The sequence below is a fragment of the Cololabis saira genome, chromosome 10 (genome assembly GCF_033807715.1).
Source record: "Cololabis saira isolate AMF1-May2022 chromosome 10, fColSai1.1, whole genome shotgun sequence".
NCBI classification, from domain to species: domain Eukaryota; kingdom Metazoa; phylum Chordata; class Actinopteri; order Beloniformes; family Belonidae; genus Cololabis; species Cololabis saira.
In genome coordinates, this window is record NC_084596.1 from 4,955,086 (window position 1) to 4,972,716 (window position 17,631).

Consider the following 17,631-nt stretch of genomic DNA (forward strand, 5'->3'; position numbering starts at 1 on the left):
CAGTGAAAAACTTGAGTTACAAATGTTGAAGGTCTTTCCCCTCTCAACTTTTGAGTTAACCCAACACAAAACATCTTGTTCACTGTTAAAATACATGACATCTTAAAAGATGGAGAGCTATTTTGGCAGTAAAGTGTCCGGATCCCTTTTGTTTTTTTACAATGAGATGTCATCTATTGGATTTTGAATTTTTGATTTAGATTTTCTTGTAGATGCAACAATCAACACAAAATGGGAACTTTCAGGTCCAGCATTCGGGCTCCGTACAGGACTAAAACTGAGAATGGAAGTTGCAATGAAGCCATCTAATCATAGAAAACGAATAAATGTGATATTACATGCAAATGACATTCACCACTTACTTTGCTCCACCAATACTGGCATGGGATTCAATGTCCTTGATTGGGAGGTATTTGTTGCATGTTGGGCATTTTATCTAAAACCAAAATAGTCACTTCCACACACTCAGTCCCCTGGTACACCCCTGAACTCCACTAGATCCTGCAAGCGTCAGCTCGAAAGACTCTTCAAAAAAACTGGCTTAACCATCCATCACCAAGCCTATACGGACTATCTCCACCAGTACAAAGACGCCCTCAACTCAACTCGGTCCACCTACTACTCAAACCTCATCCACTCCGGCTCATCCAACCCCAAGGCTCTCTTCTCCACAACAAATAAACTCTTTAAACCCAGTGATAACTTATCCAGCTCCTTCACAGTAATCAAATGCATCAACTTTCTCTCATTTTTCCAGAACAAAATAGACACCATTCACAGTAATCCGGGTCACAGCACCCCTGTGGCAGCCAGAGTGCTTCTCAACTTTTTGGAAAAAGACAGAAAAGGTGACACGGCCACAACAAAATCCACTAGGGTGTTTGGATCAGATTTTCACACCATTCACACTTCAATTGATTGCGGTGGAGAGGGGGGTGCTACGGCCCGGACACTTAGCCAAGGACAATGGACTCTGCCAGTGGTAAGGACCCGGCAAGGGGCGCATAAGGGAGACTATGCCCAAATTCCAATCTCCGCCCCAAACCCTCAAGCCCTGAACCCTCACAGACTTAAGTGACGTCAGCTGGAAGTGATCAAGTGTGAGAGGGTGTGAGGGCTCCAAATGGTAGAAATAAGAATGGGACAGCACTTAGCAGAAACCGGAAACACGTCAGATCAAAATGTTACGTATTATAAGTTTAGGAATGATCATCCTACGGATGTTAGACAACAAAGTGGTAGCCTATATAAAGGAGCATAAAGGGTGTGCCGCCCCTGTCGTCAGGTATGGGCATTTGCCTCGAATGAGATATGAGGAAGGAAGAGAATGAATAAAAGAGGTCCCATGAAAGACAAACATAATGCATGAGCCGGGGCAGCTTTGTTATCCATTGCGCCACTAGCCCTTTTTGATTGTACCATGTGGAAACACACGTGGTGTAACAACTCAGATGTCCCAACCAAAGTAGATGGCAGTGGCCAAAGCCATAGCCGAGTACAGTGATGAAATAGAGTCCCGCTCTGGGCAGATGAAAAATAATGGCAGTCCTTCGAGCTGGAGTTGAACCAGTGACCTAAGGATACCTGTTTTACTGGTGCTACAGTCCTCCGCTCTACCAACCTTATGTGCCACAACAGACGAGGTGGCCGAGTGGTTAAGGCGATGGACTGCTAATCCATTGTGCTCTGCACGCATGGGTTCGAATCCCATCCTCGTCGCGCTTGTGTCTTCTGTGCTTTTAGGTGTTCCTTAGAGTTACTATGAGGTGTTTTTATCCCAGCATGGCATGATGCTGTCCTTGCTTGAAATAACCTAAGATGCTCAGTAGCATTACCACTTATTCATATAGTATAGAGTCAATACAATACAAGCTAGGTCCAAGCTAGGTGCTTTCCCTCTCTGCCGGGAGCCCTTGAGCATTAAACGACTTTAGGAATGGGACAGCCCTAAACCCTTACGCAAGTCACGGGAGCGCGCACGTAAGTGTGTGACTCTGTGAGGGTGGAGATTGGGATTCAGCTTATGTTGGACTTCACTGCATCCCCAGTGAGTGTCGCCATTGGACAAAACCTCAGAAATGTGCGTGCATCAGAATTACTGTGTGTATGAAGGACTACAACTTGATCGTGATCATGCAGATTTGAACAATTCCAGGTACATATCAAAGTTTTCTGTTGCAGCTAAAGTTAGTCTGGTTGGTGAACTCGTGAGAAAGGTAAAAGTATTTGGTCAGACCACCAGTTGTCATCTTTATTTCTTCAAGGCAGGTGATCCTGCAGACGTGAATAATTCTTGGTCCACGTCAAAGTTAACAAAGAAGCATACAATCTTTAAAATCTGAAACTTTTTAAGAGTTTAACTGGTCACCAGTTTGGCCAGTATGGGGATTGAACCCATGACCTTGGCGTTATTAGCACCACGCTCTGACCTTCTGAGCTAACCGGCCTTCATGTGACGTGGTTCTTTTTCGTATGTATCTAGGTATGTGTATGTAGTGATCCAGGCCTTGTTTGCAAAACCTTGAGTTACATGCACTGATACTTCAGTCGTTCTAAAATAGGACCATAATGCAACACCGGATTTATTCTTCTGCTTAAAACTGGCTCAATAATTAATAAAGTAGATTATTTATCAAATTGAATCTTCAAAATGAATTGATCAAAACGGGGCACCACCTGATGTAATCAGAAAAATGATAACTAAACAGCAACATCAGTCTCAAACTAAGTTATTCTTCAGAATAATAGTGAAGGGGAGGGAGTCCGAGCACAGACCTTTGTAACCAGCAGTTGTGACAAATGTGTGTGAAATAAACACAAACAACTTCTCTCATTCAAATCAATCAGAATTTATTTGCACAAGTATGAAGAAGATGGTAAAACAACACTTTGGATAAATTCTGATGGCTAAACTACACAAAACAACAACTAACATAAACACAAAACTTCCAATCATCCATGTGTGTGTGGGTATCAGTGTGTGTGTGTGTGTGTGTGTGTGTGTGTGTGTGTGTGTGGCTCACGTCACGTCATGTGGACATATAGCCAAGATGACGGACCACGTCACATCACGTGAACCAAAGGGAAAATGGCGGACAACGTTACTTAGACCAAAAGTAAAATGGCGAAACAACGCCACGTGAGCCTAACAAAATGGCGGAACCCTTCACAACCAAACAAAATGGCGAGATAACGTCAAGTGGATCTACCGTACATGTGATGGGCTGAGACAAAGGAAAAGATGGCTGACCAAGTCACGTGGTGACTGGGTCGCGCGCTGTTTAACTACAGGGAAGGTTTCTCTACCCCGGTCTCTCTATCCTCCCGTGCAGCAGGACCTCTGCCACCTGGTCAAAAACAATCATCTAAAAGTGTCTGTAATGTGAGGTTTCATCAGGGTTTCAGAGTAAACCAGTTTTCTGTCTGGACTCCTCTGGACACCCAGACAGTTGAAGGACAACATGTGACTAAACTTGTGATTTGTATTTTCTAGTTTTACACAATTGTAGATGTTCACAAATTGGCCATTTCAGAGGTGTCAATTTTGGTGTCAACTACCTGGTGATGACGTCACCTACTCTCGTCCACTTGGCATTATGAGAGCATTTAGCAGGAAAACCACAACTGCCTATGGTGTGTGGAAGAGTAATTTTTATCTTATTGACCATTGTTCATATGTATGTCATGCATATCCAAAACAGGTACACTCCCCGTCGGGGAATCTAACCCCGGTCTTCTGCGTAACAGGTAGAGATTCTGTCCACTATACTAACGATGACATGTGTTAAATTTTGTTAGAGAAAGTACTCAATGGCCAAAGAAAATCCTGGATTGCTCCAAATACTCCAAGATGAATGATTTTCAACTTCAGAGTTGAAAATCATTCAAGAGTGTAGAGTTCACCTTCTGGATTGCAGATGGAGGCCCTGTGGCTTAGTTGGTCAAAGCATCTGTCTAGTAAACAGGAGATCCTGGGTTCAAATCCCAGCAGAGCCTCTAAACTCCAATGGCTTGAGATGGCTGAAAGATCACATATCTCTCACTGCTGGTTCTGGCAGTATTTTTCACACAATTGCTTATATTATTATCTTAGTGGATGCTGTATCATTCTATTGGAGAACTTCTAATCTCTCTCTCTTTCCTCTAAAGAGTGAATGTGAGTTAGGAGACCAGATCTAACTATCTGAAGGCGCTGTAACCACAGAGGGACTCAAACCCTCAATCGTCTGATCCTAAGTCAGACGCCTTGTCCATTAGGCCATGTGGTCCACAAGTTGCTCCTTTTTCTCATAAAAAAAACAGTTAATCCTGCCATTTTAGTTTATGTGCTTGCCGTTGTTAAATGTACTAAGCGTTAGCGTACCAAACAGAGGAGAAGGTGAAGCCTTTAACCAACCTTGTGGAAGACCAGACATTGGTCTTCCACACAAAGTCTGTGTTTTTTTAATATTAAAAAGCTCTCTTCCGGCTCTCAGCGAAGGCGGACGCCTCTCCCCTCATCTTCAACGCCTTCCCCGGCTCCAGCTCCCCTCTTATCAGCCCCCCTAACACAGTCTCTGGGATCGAGCGCAACGAAGGCCACGGCGCTCACTTGGATGCACCGTCTCTACAGATTTTGGAACAATCTATAATAACTGATAATAACTGGACCAGCACTGCCTTTTTGGCACAACACTGCCCTGTCCTCGTGTCGAGAAAAGATTTGGTCAATTGTGTTTAGAGACGAGCTAACCAATTCCATGATTTTATAAATTTTTGCAGGATATGAAAAGAAGAGGCTCAGAGAGCATCCACGTTCACTAAGAGAAGGAGTACTTTTGACAAAGTACTTGTGTGAGAAATACTGCCAGAACCAGCAGTGAGAGATATGTGATCTTTTGTTTGAGTTTAGAGGCTCTGCTGGGATTTGAACCCAGGATCTCCTGTTTACTAGACAGGCACTTTGACCAACTAAGCCACAGAACCTCCATGTTATAGCTCTGAAGCAGCTTCATGCCACCTCACTGTGCTACGTTTAGAGCACTAACTTCTGTGTACAGAGCAGAATGGATCAGCAGTCCATCAACTTAACCTCTCAGTTACGTTGTCTCCATGGTGATTCCTCCTACCAGAAACAACTGGGGCCTCACATATTAACATAACCTGCTGTGAGTCCAGTTGGACACACGTGCTGCCATGCCAGTGCTAGAATGTATTCTTTTTTTTTCTTTTCTTTTGCCCAACAGTTCCTTTATACAAGAAAGCTACGTCTAAAAGGACACCATCATGTGATCATCTTGTCATAAGTGCATGCAGCTTGCTCAGTGCCAGTATGGGACCCGTACCAAAGGTCAATTATCACCTCTCCAAAAGGAAACTGAGGTTCCTTCACTCAGGGAGGGAGATAGGGGAAGTTCAATAATACACACAATATTCTATCATTTAAAATAGGCACATGGGCTTGGTGAAATAACACAAAAAAAGGGGAAATGGTTTATGGACTACGGCAGGGGTAGGCAATTCCGGTCCTCGAGGGCTGGTGTCCTGCATGTTTTAGATGTTTCCCTGCTTTAACACACCTGATTCTAATTAATCATTGTCATCAGCTTGTCATCCAGGGCTGCACAATTCTGTTAATGACACAGGTACTTTTATCACGGTGTGCTGAAGCAGGGTAACATCTAAGACATGCAGGACACCGGCCCTCGAGGACCGGAATTGCCTACCCCTGGACTACGGCTTACCAGCTGATCTCTTGGGATGAAAGAGAAGCGAGATGTAGGTTTTCAGCATTTACATCATACCGATGTTTGTCTTCAGGTAAAGGAATACAGTGTACTACAGTCTTGAATCTTTGCTACTTGGAGGAGAAAACCAGCAATTGCATAATTCACTGGGGCTCGTCCGGGAATTGAACCCGGGACCTCTCGCACCCGAAGCGAGAATCATACTACTAGACCAACGAGCCACAAAACACATATCTGGCCAACAAAAACTCCATGTCATCAGAAGCAGGTGCTGTCATTAATGACATCACCAAAGATGATGGTTCTGGAGGTTAAAAACAGCAATCAGTAAAATAAACAACAATGTACGTTTGACAAAGTACTCTGCTATAATTAAGCAAGCATGTGAGAAATACTGCCAGAACCAGCAGTGAGAGATATGTGATCTTTCAGGCATCTCAACACATTTGAGTTTAAAGGCTCTGCTGGGATTTGAACCCAGGATCTCCTGTTTACAAGACAGATGCTTTGACCAACTAAGCCACAGAGCCAATAACAGTTCTCTTGTTATAAAAACCCTGTTGACGCAACAAGTTCATTCTACCTCTGGAGCAGCTTTATTTCACCTCACTGTGATATATTTAGTACACAAACCTGTTCCGCTACTGTCCTGGCTTTATGTGAAGTAACAGAGCTATGAACGAGGTGAAACAATGCTATTTCTTTTCTTTCTTTCTGTTAAGAATTCCTGGAAATAAGCTTGGTATCTAGGTATACAGTTACCATAAATGGTTACCTGCCCTGAAAAAGGGTTCAGTTAAGAAAGGTCTTGTGTGTTCCAGCAAAGATCTGATGTGGTCAGTTGTTATTGGACAGGTCAGTTGTTATTGGACAGGTTTGTTTGTTTGTTTGTTTGTTTGTTTGTACTGTTTATTCCGAATATGCCAGGAAGCAAAATAATAAAGCATAGAAAAACCGAAAATAAATGACATATTCGAAAAGGAGTGAGAAGAAGCATAGCTTATTAGCTCTCACCCCTTTGTCTAAAATAAAAAAAAAATATATATATATATTATATATATATACATACACATATACACTGTATATATATACATACACACATACATATACGCATACATAGTCTAGATACTGTATCCATATATACACATACACACATACCTAAACATACCTACTGTTGTGCAACTCATAGGTAGCTTGGCTGTCCAGTTATCAAGGCTAATGATAATTCTATTAAAGAATTATTAATAATTAATAAAGTTGACTATTTATCAAATTGTATTATCAAAAATGATAATTCTCGTAGGGGCACCACCGCCGGGGCCTTACTTCCGGTGGGATTCGATAACTAACAGCAGAAAATCAGTCTCATTATGATTTGAATTATCCTGCAGAACAGCAAATCTTACAGAATAACAGTGAAGGCGTGATATCCGAACACTAGGCTCTGCTTAAACAAATCAATTTGTGACCAAATCTTGCATGAAATAACACAACCACTCATAAAGAAATCAATCAGAATTTATTTACATACGGGTGTCAAAAGATGATAAACGCAACACCCAAATAAACCTGATGGCAGAAATGGCTTAAGTATCCATAAAACAATTAATTAACTAGAAAAACAACAATCAATAAAATGAAACATAAACGTTAAATGCATGGAATGAAAAAAAAGAAGAAATCAAGCAATAATAACGAAGATACAGAACATCTGCAGTTCAACGGGGCTCCTGTGGTCTTTTAAAGATGGACGCGCCCTCTGGGCCACGTGCAATTAGAACGGATGGTGATCCCGGTGTTAAACCGTGATCAACTGCAGAAAACAGCGCTTTAAAACATGAATGACTAACAGAAAGTAGTGACTACAAATTAATGAAAACAGTCCTTATAATGATGGTGGTGTAATCTCAGCTCTGAACACAGATTTAGCTCTGTAACACTCCCAGTTAAACTCATACACCCAGGTCTCAAAACCTCACGCCTCCTCGGGTCTCCGGGTGCCGATCAGGGGTTCCTGCCGGGTCTTTGGTCGGAGTCCGATCCCAGAGAGTCCTCCCGCCTCTCCCGCTCCTCCTCCTGACTCTGGAATCACGAGAGGACGGGGGTACAGCTGAAGCAGCCGGCGCTCCAGCTCCGGTCCGGAGGCTATCACGTCGTCTCGGGGGCGCGCGGGGCCAGTCTACTTCTTCTGAGTGCTGGTGCCCGTCGGCCTGAGCGCGTGGCCCCGGGACGGGCAGCGGGATGCGTCTCGGTTCTGCGCGGGGCAGGCTGTCCACAGGTCCTTTCAGGTGAAGTTTAAGAGCAGAGAGAGAGGTTAGGAAAGAAGAACGGGTCTCACCCTGGGCCGGGGCCGAGCTTCGAAGCGGCTTCCCCCCCCTTTCCAGCTCCCAGGGACCGGGGACACGTGAAGCAGGACTCTGGATGAAAAGTTGAGACCGAGAGCTGATGGGGGCGGCTCCGTGCACCGCGGCTTCAACGGGCTGCAGGTCCAACGGAGCGGCCCGATGGGGCCTTACACCTCCCCCCAGCCGGGGGGAGAAAGGGAGATGGGATCTTGGCCCAGAGCCAAACGATCCAGCTCGGATGAGAGGGTGATCGGAAGAGCAGCGAAAAAGAAGCAGCGGCAGGGGTTTTGATCCTACGCGCGCTGCAGTGACGTCATCGGTGCCTCATTGCGATTGGATGCGCGCGCTTTCAGGCGCCGCCCCATCCCGCAAGGCATGCTGGGATTGTGGTTCATGGCACGGTCGCCATTTTATGAGGCACATTAAAGCCATTTCCAGGCTGGGGGGGTTGCTGGTAGGTTTTGTGTCTGTCCAAAGAGGCCTGGTTTTAGGGCTCCGCTGCGTCCCGACCCCTGCTTAGGTGTCATAAAACCCCAAGGAAGTCTGTTTTCCCTGGCAGAAACCCTGCTGGGTCCTTGTTTTGATCTCCGGCCATGCAGTGGGGTCGTAAACGGACTATCTCGACCCAGGCCGAGATAACCAGGAGTTAGCAGCAGGGGGTCGCAGGACTTCAGGAAGAAGGGGCAAAGTCTGGTTTTACAGGTCCTCAAAATCACAAAATATTCATACATTTATAAGTCCAGATTTCACATGGGCGACGCACAACACTACACATACATGCACACATACACATATACACATATATATACCCACACATACACACACACACAGGCTTCTCTGCCTCTCATCACCATGCCATATCAAATGAATGATAATAAACAATAATCATACATGAACTTTATCCTTCGTACCCTTTAAACAACATATTTTTGTACATTTTCTTGAACTGTTGGATATTTGGACTTTGTTTGAGTTCCTCACTTAGGTTGTTCCATAGCTTGACACCGGTAATAGATATACAGAAACCTTTCAAGGTTGTTCGTATGTTTAAGATTTTGAAGTTATGTTTCCCTCTTAACTGATACCATCCCTCCCGATTCCTAAATACATTTTGGATATTTTCTGGTAATTGTCTGTTTTTTGCTTTATACATGATGATTGCTGTTTGGTAAGATATGATGTCAGTGAATTTCAGTAATTTTGATTGTATAAAAAGTGGATTTGTGTGTTCCAAGTATTTGACCTCATGAATAGTCCTTATTGCTCTTTTCTGTAGGATGGTAAGTGACTGTAATGAAGTTTTGTAATTATTTCCCCAAATCTCAGCACAGTAATGTAAATATGGCAAGACCAGTGAACAGTAAAGTGTGCGAAGTGAATTGTGATCCAGTAGTTGTTTTGCTTTGTGTATGACTGCAATGCTTTTTGAAACTTTGGACAGGTGTTATTGCACAGGTCAGGTGTTATTGGACAGGTTAGCTGTTATTGGACAGGCTAGCTGTTATTGGACATGTCAGGTGTTATTGGACAGGTCAGGTGTTATTGGACAGGTCAGGTGTTATTGGACAGGTCAGGTGGTATTGGACAGGGTTTGAGCTTCATAATCTGAAAATCTGACGTTTTAGCGCTATCGCTCAACGACGTGCTGCCACTCACTCGCTTTCTTTTTGTTAGTGATGCCACTACTGTGACCACAAAATAATGTGTTGATCTTAGTCTCCGTGAAATTTAGTGGCACAGTGGCTCGACACACGTCTCATTCATCCTGACGCAGCATAAACAGACTGCAGGTGGCGCTGCACATGCTCAGCAGGCTCATTCATATGCAAATACAGTCATCATGTAGTTTGGATTCACCATTCATGGTATAAAGTGGGCGTGTAGCGGGCGGGGTATGAGGCGAATACACGTGTGCAACCTTCCAGCTGGACTGTGATTTATAAAGCGAACATTACGCGCAGATGGCACGGTTTTATAAATCAGGATTTTTTTTCTGCACACGCCATTTTCGGCTTTTGAGCGCACATACACTTTTAGTATGAATCCTACACACTCTTTTATAAATGAGGCCCCAGATCCTTAACAAACTACAACATCGGTTATAATTTCTGATGTTACTGCACTGCGCGTGAGATTGGGATGGTTTCCATAGAGTCTCAGATACCTGAGATTATGTTGTACACTGCAGAATGTTAAGCAAAATGTTTATGTTTCAATATAAACAGCAGAGGGCGCTGTTGCTACATTTGATAACAACAAATCAATTACCTGCTTCAGATACATTGTTATAAATACAAATAATTTCATCAAAACCTGGACTGTCATCAAAGACATGTGATGTCATTGATGATGTCACTGGTGACATCAACACACAACAGTGATTCCTTTCTGCTCGCCTTCAACGTGGACTCTACACTTCAAACAAACTTCATAAATGTGACTTCAGCCCAACGTGGGGCTCTAACCCACGACCCTGAGATTAAGAGTCTCATGCTCTACCGACTGAGCTAGCCGGGCTTGAGGAGCTGTTTGTAGACGGTAGAAAGTACCGGGATAGTGAGATTTAGAAAAAGTTGAGTGAAACGTTGCGTGAAGCAGCATTTGTAGGAACGCCAGACCAGATCAAGCTCCGCTGGAAGACGCTGAAAAAGGAGAACTACAGGACCAAGAAACAAAACGGTACCAGCGGGTCCGATTATCCTCCGTGCTGCTATAATAATTATTCTATATACCATTTTATATACATACATTTTGCTGAATCCCCACACAATCACTACCTCATGTCTCCTCTTCCCTGTATTTGGTAAAAATCAACAAGATTATAAATTGTTCTCACAGATTTCATCTCTCCACTGGCTGGGTTCAAATAAAACTAAACCTGAAGGTAAAGTGTCGCCTGCAAAGTTTAAAGCAGAATTGAGCAGCATTTCCTGTCATGTTTAAGATGAACAACCACTGAAAGTTCCTCCAGGACTTTCTAAAACCTCTGAAATGACTTATATTTGAAAAAACATGAAAAAAAGAAGAAACAAAACTCTCCAAATGTGACCTGAGTAGCTCAGCTGGAAGAGCATCAGACTTTTAATCTGAGGGTCCAGGGTTCAAGTCCCTGTTCAGGTGGATTAACTGCTGACAGCTATTTCTGACTGTTAAGTAATGACATCATCATTTTAAATATTCATCTTAAGCTATTAAAAAAACAAATGGAGGAAAGACAGAAACAAAGTTCTCATGCGAGACCTCGGTATCTCAGATGTCGAGCATCAGACTCTTAATCCGAGGGACCTGCATGTTTCCAAACAATAATGTAACAATGTTAATGGCAGCAAAGTGGGACTTGTTCACTCTGAGCCAGGACAAAAACTAGTGAAAGTCCAGATTAAAGATAAAGAGGAGGAAGCCGGAGAACAAGCTGCAGCAGAACAATGTGAGAGATGTCCGATCAGGGATGAAGAAGAACAGGCTTCAGGCAGAAGGAGATCCAGATAGATGGAGGTCTCATCTTCCACCTCATTCATGGTTTTGCTACTGCTCCATCATCGTCTCCTCCTTGTCCAAACCCTCTCTCTGCATCTATTTATTCCAGCTCCAGGACAAATTCTCTGTCAAAACACAGCAACGAAAAGTAGTTATTTCATGAAAATACAACGAACTACCGATATATAACGTTGTCATAACACTTAGTTCACTTTTATTTACGTAGCAAGCACACTAAGATAACTAACAAAAACCTAACATACTATTAAAAACCCACAATTTTTAATTGTTGTCCTTACACTAAATTGAATTAAAAAGGTTATATATTAAAGTCACTTACATTTATATTCCTCCTTCTCCCTCTCCACGGTGCAATTAGTCCTTTCTGCCTTCACATCACATCATTGTCCGGTTGCAGCTGTTTTCTCAATATTTTGAACAATCAAAGAAAAAAGCGCTGCCCGGCCGAGGCCGCATTGCATTCTGGGATATAGTAAGCGGGGTAGGCTGGTCTGAGCATGCTGCAAATTTTTTTACAAATCAGTACAAAATCCGGGTATTTTTCGCATACTGCAGATTTCCTTCTGTTCACATACAGCATACTACTTACTACACTTTGCCCAAATCAGTGTATACTTGTAGTACAGTATGCGAATTCGGAAACGACCCATGTCTACGTGCCTAATTGCATTGATTTGCTGTCATGTGATTGGCTGGTTAGAAATTTTCGTCGAAGAGCAGTTGGAGCAGTTATTTTACCTAATAAAATGGCCGGTGAGTGTAAATGCATACATATGTATGTGTCCCATATATACTCCTCATGACCATTAAAGCTTTGTGAAGGGATTGATGTTAAATAGCAAGCAGTAAGTCCAACTCATCTTGTGAGTTTGTCTAACTGTGAACATAATTCATCCTTTATGGAACAATAAGTGTTGCTGATAACTCTTTCTTACTTCATTGGGTTTATTAACACAAATAATGGAGATGCCACCATCGCACAGTTCTGGCACATCAACGTCATAATTTCGGCAACACACTGCATGTTTTTGATGCCAAATTCTGACCATACCATCCGAATGTCGCAACCGATATTGAGACTCATCATACCAGGCAACGTTTTGCCTTGCCTTGTCATAATTTGGTGAACCTGAGTGAATTGTAGCCTCAGTTTCCTGTTCTTAGCTGACAGGAGTGTGGCTGGGAATCAAACCCAGGTCAACTGCTTGGTAAGCAGCCATGCTGAGTGACCACTACACCACCAACGCTGCAGGAAAGTACCTGAAACTGCTGAATGAGACGTCACAGTTTTCCAGCATTACGACCAGATGAGCAGTCTCCATGTCAGGGAAAGTAAGTATTTGATGATGTTTCTCCAATATCACAAGCTACTTACCTCCATTTGTCCCTCAGCTTATACAACAACTTCTAGATTACTGTCTTCATGTTTGCAGGTATATTCAGTTAGACATGTGGAAACAGCATCCTCTTAAAAAGAGACCATAGACTTGGAGAGGTTTGTCATTGACATTTGAATGAACAGATCTCTCTTTGTACCCACTCCTGACTGGATCAAAGCTTTCTCAAGAACCCTGGCAGTGACGGTCAGCCAACGACTGTTCACTGATGACCAATAATCACCTCAATATTCATGAGGGCTGTTAATGTGATGAGTTCAGTCTGTAATTGTCCGTAATTGTTGACAAACAGTTTCCTCCCTAACGGAGGAGAAGACTTTATCCAACCGTGTGGAAAACCCAGAAATTGGATACTTTTTTTCCACATGTACATGGTTTTAAACATCACAGGAGTTCCATCCTTACCTTTGTTAAGGTGTTCATGAGTTTAAAGGCTCTGCTGGGATTTGAACCCAGGATCTCCTGTTTACAAGACAGATGCTTTGACCAACTAAGCCACAGGGCCCTCAACACACGTCTTCAACTTGGTATAAAAACCCTGTTGAGACTTCCGGTTATGACGAGAGGGTGATTGGATGCGTGGCGTTTGCTCCTGAATACTAAGCCGTTTTTCAAACTATACACCTAGATTTTGTGAATTAAGGACTTACACTGAGACTTCTCTTGAGCTAAAATGAGTAAGTCTCACACAACTCGCAACAAAAATCAATCACAACTGACCGAACATTTCAATCCGCTGGAAAAGGAAATCAGCTGTGCATCAGCTGTTAGCTGTCAACCACTAACTCTCGCCATGCTTGTCGGAGAATTAGAGAAGCTACGCAAAGGTTTTACAGATGAATTCACCACCACTTTGAATACTGCTCTGGCCCCAATTCAAGTTTCTCTCCAAAAAATCACTGAGGTCGTGGCCTCACACACCGCCACCATATCTGGAATGGAAAAGGCCCTTACTGCTCATTCAGACGGAATTACGACGCTGGAGAACGAAGTAGCCACCTTGAAGCTGAAGCTGGAGACAACCACCCAGATGAATGAGAAACTGCACTTGGCAGTTGAGGACCTGATCTCACGCTCCAAACGACAGAACCTCCGAGTGGTTGGCATTCCAGAAGGAATGGAGGGGAAAGATCCTCGACTCTTTATGACAACTTTGTTGAAGGAAGTAGCCTCGGAGAGGTTTTGCTGGACGCGGACTTGGGACTGGATCGGGCGCATCGCAGTTTGGGTCCGAAACCGACGCAGGGCTCCCGTCCCTTCATTGTCCGCTTCCATAGATATATCCAGAAGGAACGTGTGCTGCTGTGGGCTAAGAAGAACCGAGATGTCTCGTATCGTGGGCATCCTATCAGGATCTTTGAGGATTTCAGCGCCACAATTGCCAGGAAGAGGGCCACCTTCAACAAAGTGAAGGCTCTGCTCTCAAAGACGGAATACGCTTTGGACTGATATATCCAGCCCGTCTGCGAGTTACAGTCAACGGTCAGACCCGTATATTTGACACCGCTGAGGACGCCGAAGGTTTCTACCGAGATAGCAGAAACAAGTGAAGAGACTGGACTTCTGTCTCCAAGAGTTAACGTTGGTTTTTTTTTCTTCTTTCCCCTTAGCTACATTTTTTCCTCTCCTCTATGAGGTGACATGATTACAGTAACAGACATTTTGCTGTGTTAAACACTTATTTGAAACTTCTTAATGGAGAGCGGTGCTAACTTTTGTAGAGGTGATCTTTTTCCGATTTACTTATTATTTATTTTTTTCTTTGATAACTGATGCAGTTTACAGTCGTACCTGATCCTTATATTGAGTTATTTAATAAACGGACAGACTAGACTCAACTAGGACATTTGTTTCAGTTGAACTATGTGTGTGTGGGGTGGGGATTATTTTCTTTTTGTTTGTTTTATTTTTTATTTTTAAGAGGAACCCTTTCTTTCTATTCATTAACGTCATTGCATTTGGTTTGTTGGTGTCATCTAACTTTAATTATTTACTAAATCTGGTTAATACACAGGTGCATTATATCATTCCAAAGGCTGTTATTCTGATTTACAACTTACGATTAATATAGTTCAGGTAGGTGTGCTAGGAACCATCAGGTTTGTAAGCTGGAATGTTAAGGGTTTGGGTGGGCCCATCAAAAGAGCGAGAGTATTTTCACATCTTAAGAATATAAATACAGACATCGCATAAAAAGCACAAAAAACAACACATTTTTTTGATGACATTGATAGTTCAACCATGGTGGTGAAATGGAGAAATGACATGTAGCTTGATAAGACAAGAAAATCACATTGAAGGTTTCATAACCAAACTTAATTCAAACATTCAATTGTTAAAGTTCTTCTAAGAGATGTGGACTGCTTTAGAGCGGGTAATGTCTGGTTCCTCTCCTTTTAGTCAGTTATGACTAGTGGGACTTCAAATAAAAAGGTCTCTACTTGTTTTGGGAGACTGTGCATGTAACTCAAGATGTTGTAAACCTGCCCTGGATCACTATGAACATCTGAATGAACAAACTTACCACAGTAACAGCTGAACAATCATAAAGAACTCTACATACTGTATGAGACCCTGCAGAGACCATGACCTAGAAAGAGACAATTCATCAACGAAATTAAATATATAAAAGGCATTAAAATGTACAAAGGTGTCCAGTTTGTTTGACAATCCAAACAACAGGCATAGTAAGTAAAATATTTCAACTTCTGAGGTTCAATCAGTAATGATTGAATGAAAGTGGAAATCTTGCTGTATTGAAATTAGGATGTGAAGATATTAACTCAGTCTTGCATTGAGCAATTGTAAACATGTCCACCCTAGGTGGGACTGGAATCCACAATCCCTGGCTTAGGAGGCCAGTGCCTTATCCATTAGGCCACTAGGGCTGTGGAAAGGATTCTTCCACATGTTTGAATCAAGTCTTCACCTTCTCCTCTCACACAGTGATTGATTTATCTGAATGTTGGACAGTTCACCCAGGGTGCAAAAGTAGCCAGGACGCCTCTGAATTGTGCACGTTACCAAATGTAGCAACAGCGCCCTCTGCTGTTGTTCTTCTTCCTTAATCTTATACAAAAACATCTAAACAGGTATGAGACATTTAAAATTGCTGGTTCAAACACTTGTAGAAATGGTCTTCATGGCTGTTGTGCTTGAACATTTGTTGTGTTATTTTCTTGTTATTCTTATTTTATTCATGTAAAAATGTGCTTTATAAAACAGAGCTGATCAGGCAGTTTTCATTCACCATAAAGTTTAAAGATTATTTACATTGAGTGTGGGTGCATTGCCTACAAATTGTTCAACTGGTCCAGATGAAGCTGATATGCTGCACCTGGGCAGCAGAGGGAGGAGCTGAAGGGAGCCTGACTGAGCGTCCTGGGTGTGTTCAAAACACCCACTACGTTTGGAAACATTTGCAACGTTGTGGATAACGTTGGCTTTCGGTGTAAGATTCATACTTCACGCTAACCTCTCGGTCACCTCAGAGGAGCAACTCGTGGACCACATGGCCTAATGGACAAGGCGTCTGACTTCGGATCACAAGATTGAAGGTTCGAGTCCCTCTGTGGTTATAGAGCCTTCAGAGAGTTAGATCTGATCTCCTAACTCAGTGCTTCTCAATCCTGGTCCTCAAGTACCACTGTCCTGCATGTTTTAGATGTTTCCCTGCACCAACACACCTGATTCTAATTAAAGGTCCTCATTAGCTTGTCACCAAGGTCTGCACAGTTCTGTTGATGACACACGTACTTTTATCACGGTGCGCTGAAGCAGGGTAGCATGTAAAACATGCAGGACAGGGGCCCACGAGGACCAGGATTGAGAAACACTGTCCTAACTCACATTCATTCTTTACAGGTCACTTTGGTTTAGCTACCCTCACGGAGGGTACGGAGTTCAATAATACACACAATATTTCATCATTTAAAATAGGCACATGGGTTGGTGAAATAACACAAAAAAGGGAGCCCAACTAAAAACAGGGGAAAGGGTTTATGGACTATGGCTTACCAGCTGATCTCTTGGCAATCTGAATTATTTTACTTTGAATTTCTCATTTTTGACTCTTGAAATTTAAAACACTGAAAAAATAGTGGAGAAAAGAAAGTGTTGAAAAATTAAGGAGTTTAATTCAGTTACAGAAAAATGTAAATCAATTAATTTACTGCGTGAAATCTTGCGGGGTGAAATTCAAAGAATTGTAAAGTTCAAAATCTGATTTACTTCCATAGGATCGGTGTTTCTACTGAGATCTGTTTTCCACTTTGACACTAAACTGGATTATTAGCTGAAAAACCACCTCCTGGAAGTGTAAAAACGTGTATTGGATATTCTGGAGGTTTTTGAATTAGAGCCGTCTCCATTGCAGGATTTCTGTTTGGATATCTGGGTTTTCTCCCGAACCTCACGGTAACGGAAACGCGCCTGACTGGCATCCTGCAGTCGTGGTCAGCAGCGCTCAAAAAGAGGTGAAGACACAAAAGAGGTTTCAGAAATCTATAATAAAAGATAACTGCACAAAGAGATGTATTATTTTGTTATTTAAGCTTTAAAAATTGTATGATTATGATCTGTTAACTGCAGGTCTGGATCTGGACCCTAGTGGTCTGTAGAGGACCTGCAGGTCTGGATCTGGACCCTAGTGGTCTGTAGAGGACC

The 17,631-nt window shown here is 42.7% G+C and overlaps 10 non-coding genes across 10 annotated transcripts; 3 read left to right on the top strand and 7 right to left on the bottom strand.

Moving 5' to 3' along the window:
* The first annotated feature begins 1,637 nt into the window (after positions 1–1,637).
* On the top strand, positions 1,638–1,719 carry trnas-gcu (transfer RNA serine (anticodon GCU)). Its single transcript has one exon. It is a non-coding gene; the product is annotated as a tRNA-Ser (tRNA).
* Positions 1,720–2,373: 654 nt separating this feature from the next.
* trnai-aau (transfer RNA isoleucine (anticodon AAU)) lies at positions 2,374–2,447 on the bottom strand. Its single transcript has one exon. It is a non-coding gene; the product is annotated as a tRNA-Ile (tRNA).
* A 1,475-nt stretch (positions 2,448–3,922) lies between these two features.
* trnat-agu (transfer RNA threonine (anticodon AGU)) lies at positions 3,923–3,996 on the top strand. Its single transcript has one exon. It is a non-coding gene; the product is annotated as a tRNA-Thr (tRNA).
* A 199-nt stretch (positions 3,997–4,195) lies between these two features.
* Positions 4,196–4,268, bottom strand: trnal-uag (transfer RNA leucine (anticodon UAG)). Its single transcript has one exon. It is a non-coding gene; the product is annotated as a tRNA-Leu (tRNA).
* A 623-nt stretch (positions 4,269–4,891) lies between these two features.
* trnat-agu (transfer RNA threonine (anticodon AGU)) lies at positions 4,892–4,965 on the bottom strand. The gene has a single exon. It is a non-coding gene; the product is annotated as a tRNA-Thr (tRNA).
* A 910-nt stretch (positions 4,966–5,875) lies between these two features.
* Positions 5,876–5,947, bottom strand: trnap-cgg (transfer RNA proline (anticodon CGG)). Its single transcript has one exon. It is a non-coding gene; the product is annotated as a tRNA-Pro (tRNA).
* Positions 5,948–6,182: 235 nt separating this feature from the next.
* On the bottom strand, positions 6,183–6,256 carry trnat-ugu (transfer RNA threonine (anticodon UGU)). Its single transcript has one exon. It is a non-coding gene; the product is annotated as a tRNA-Thr (tRNA).
* A 4,259-nt stretch (positions 6,257–10,515) lies between these two features.
* On the bottom strand, positions 10,516–10,588 carry trnak-cuu (transfer RNA lysine (anticodon CUU)). Its single transcript has one exon. It is a non-coding gene; the product is annotated as a tRNA-Lys (tRNA).
* Positions 10,589–11,118: 530 nt separating this feature from the next.
* trnak-uuu (transfer RNA lysine (anticodon UUU)) lies at positions 11,119–11,191 on the top strand. The gene has a single exon. It is a non-coding gene; the product is annotated as a tRNA-Lys (tRNA).
* A 2,206-nt stretch (positions 11,192–13,397) lies between these two features.
* trnat-ugu (transfer RNA threonine (anticodon UGU)) lies at positions 13,398–13,471 on the bottom strand. Its single transcript has one exon. It is a non-coding gene; the product is annotated as a tRNA-Thr (tRNA).
* Positions 13,472–17,631: the final 4,160 nt, after the last annotated feature.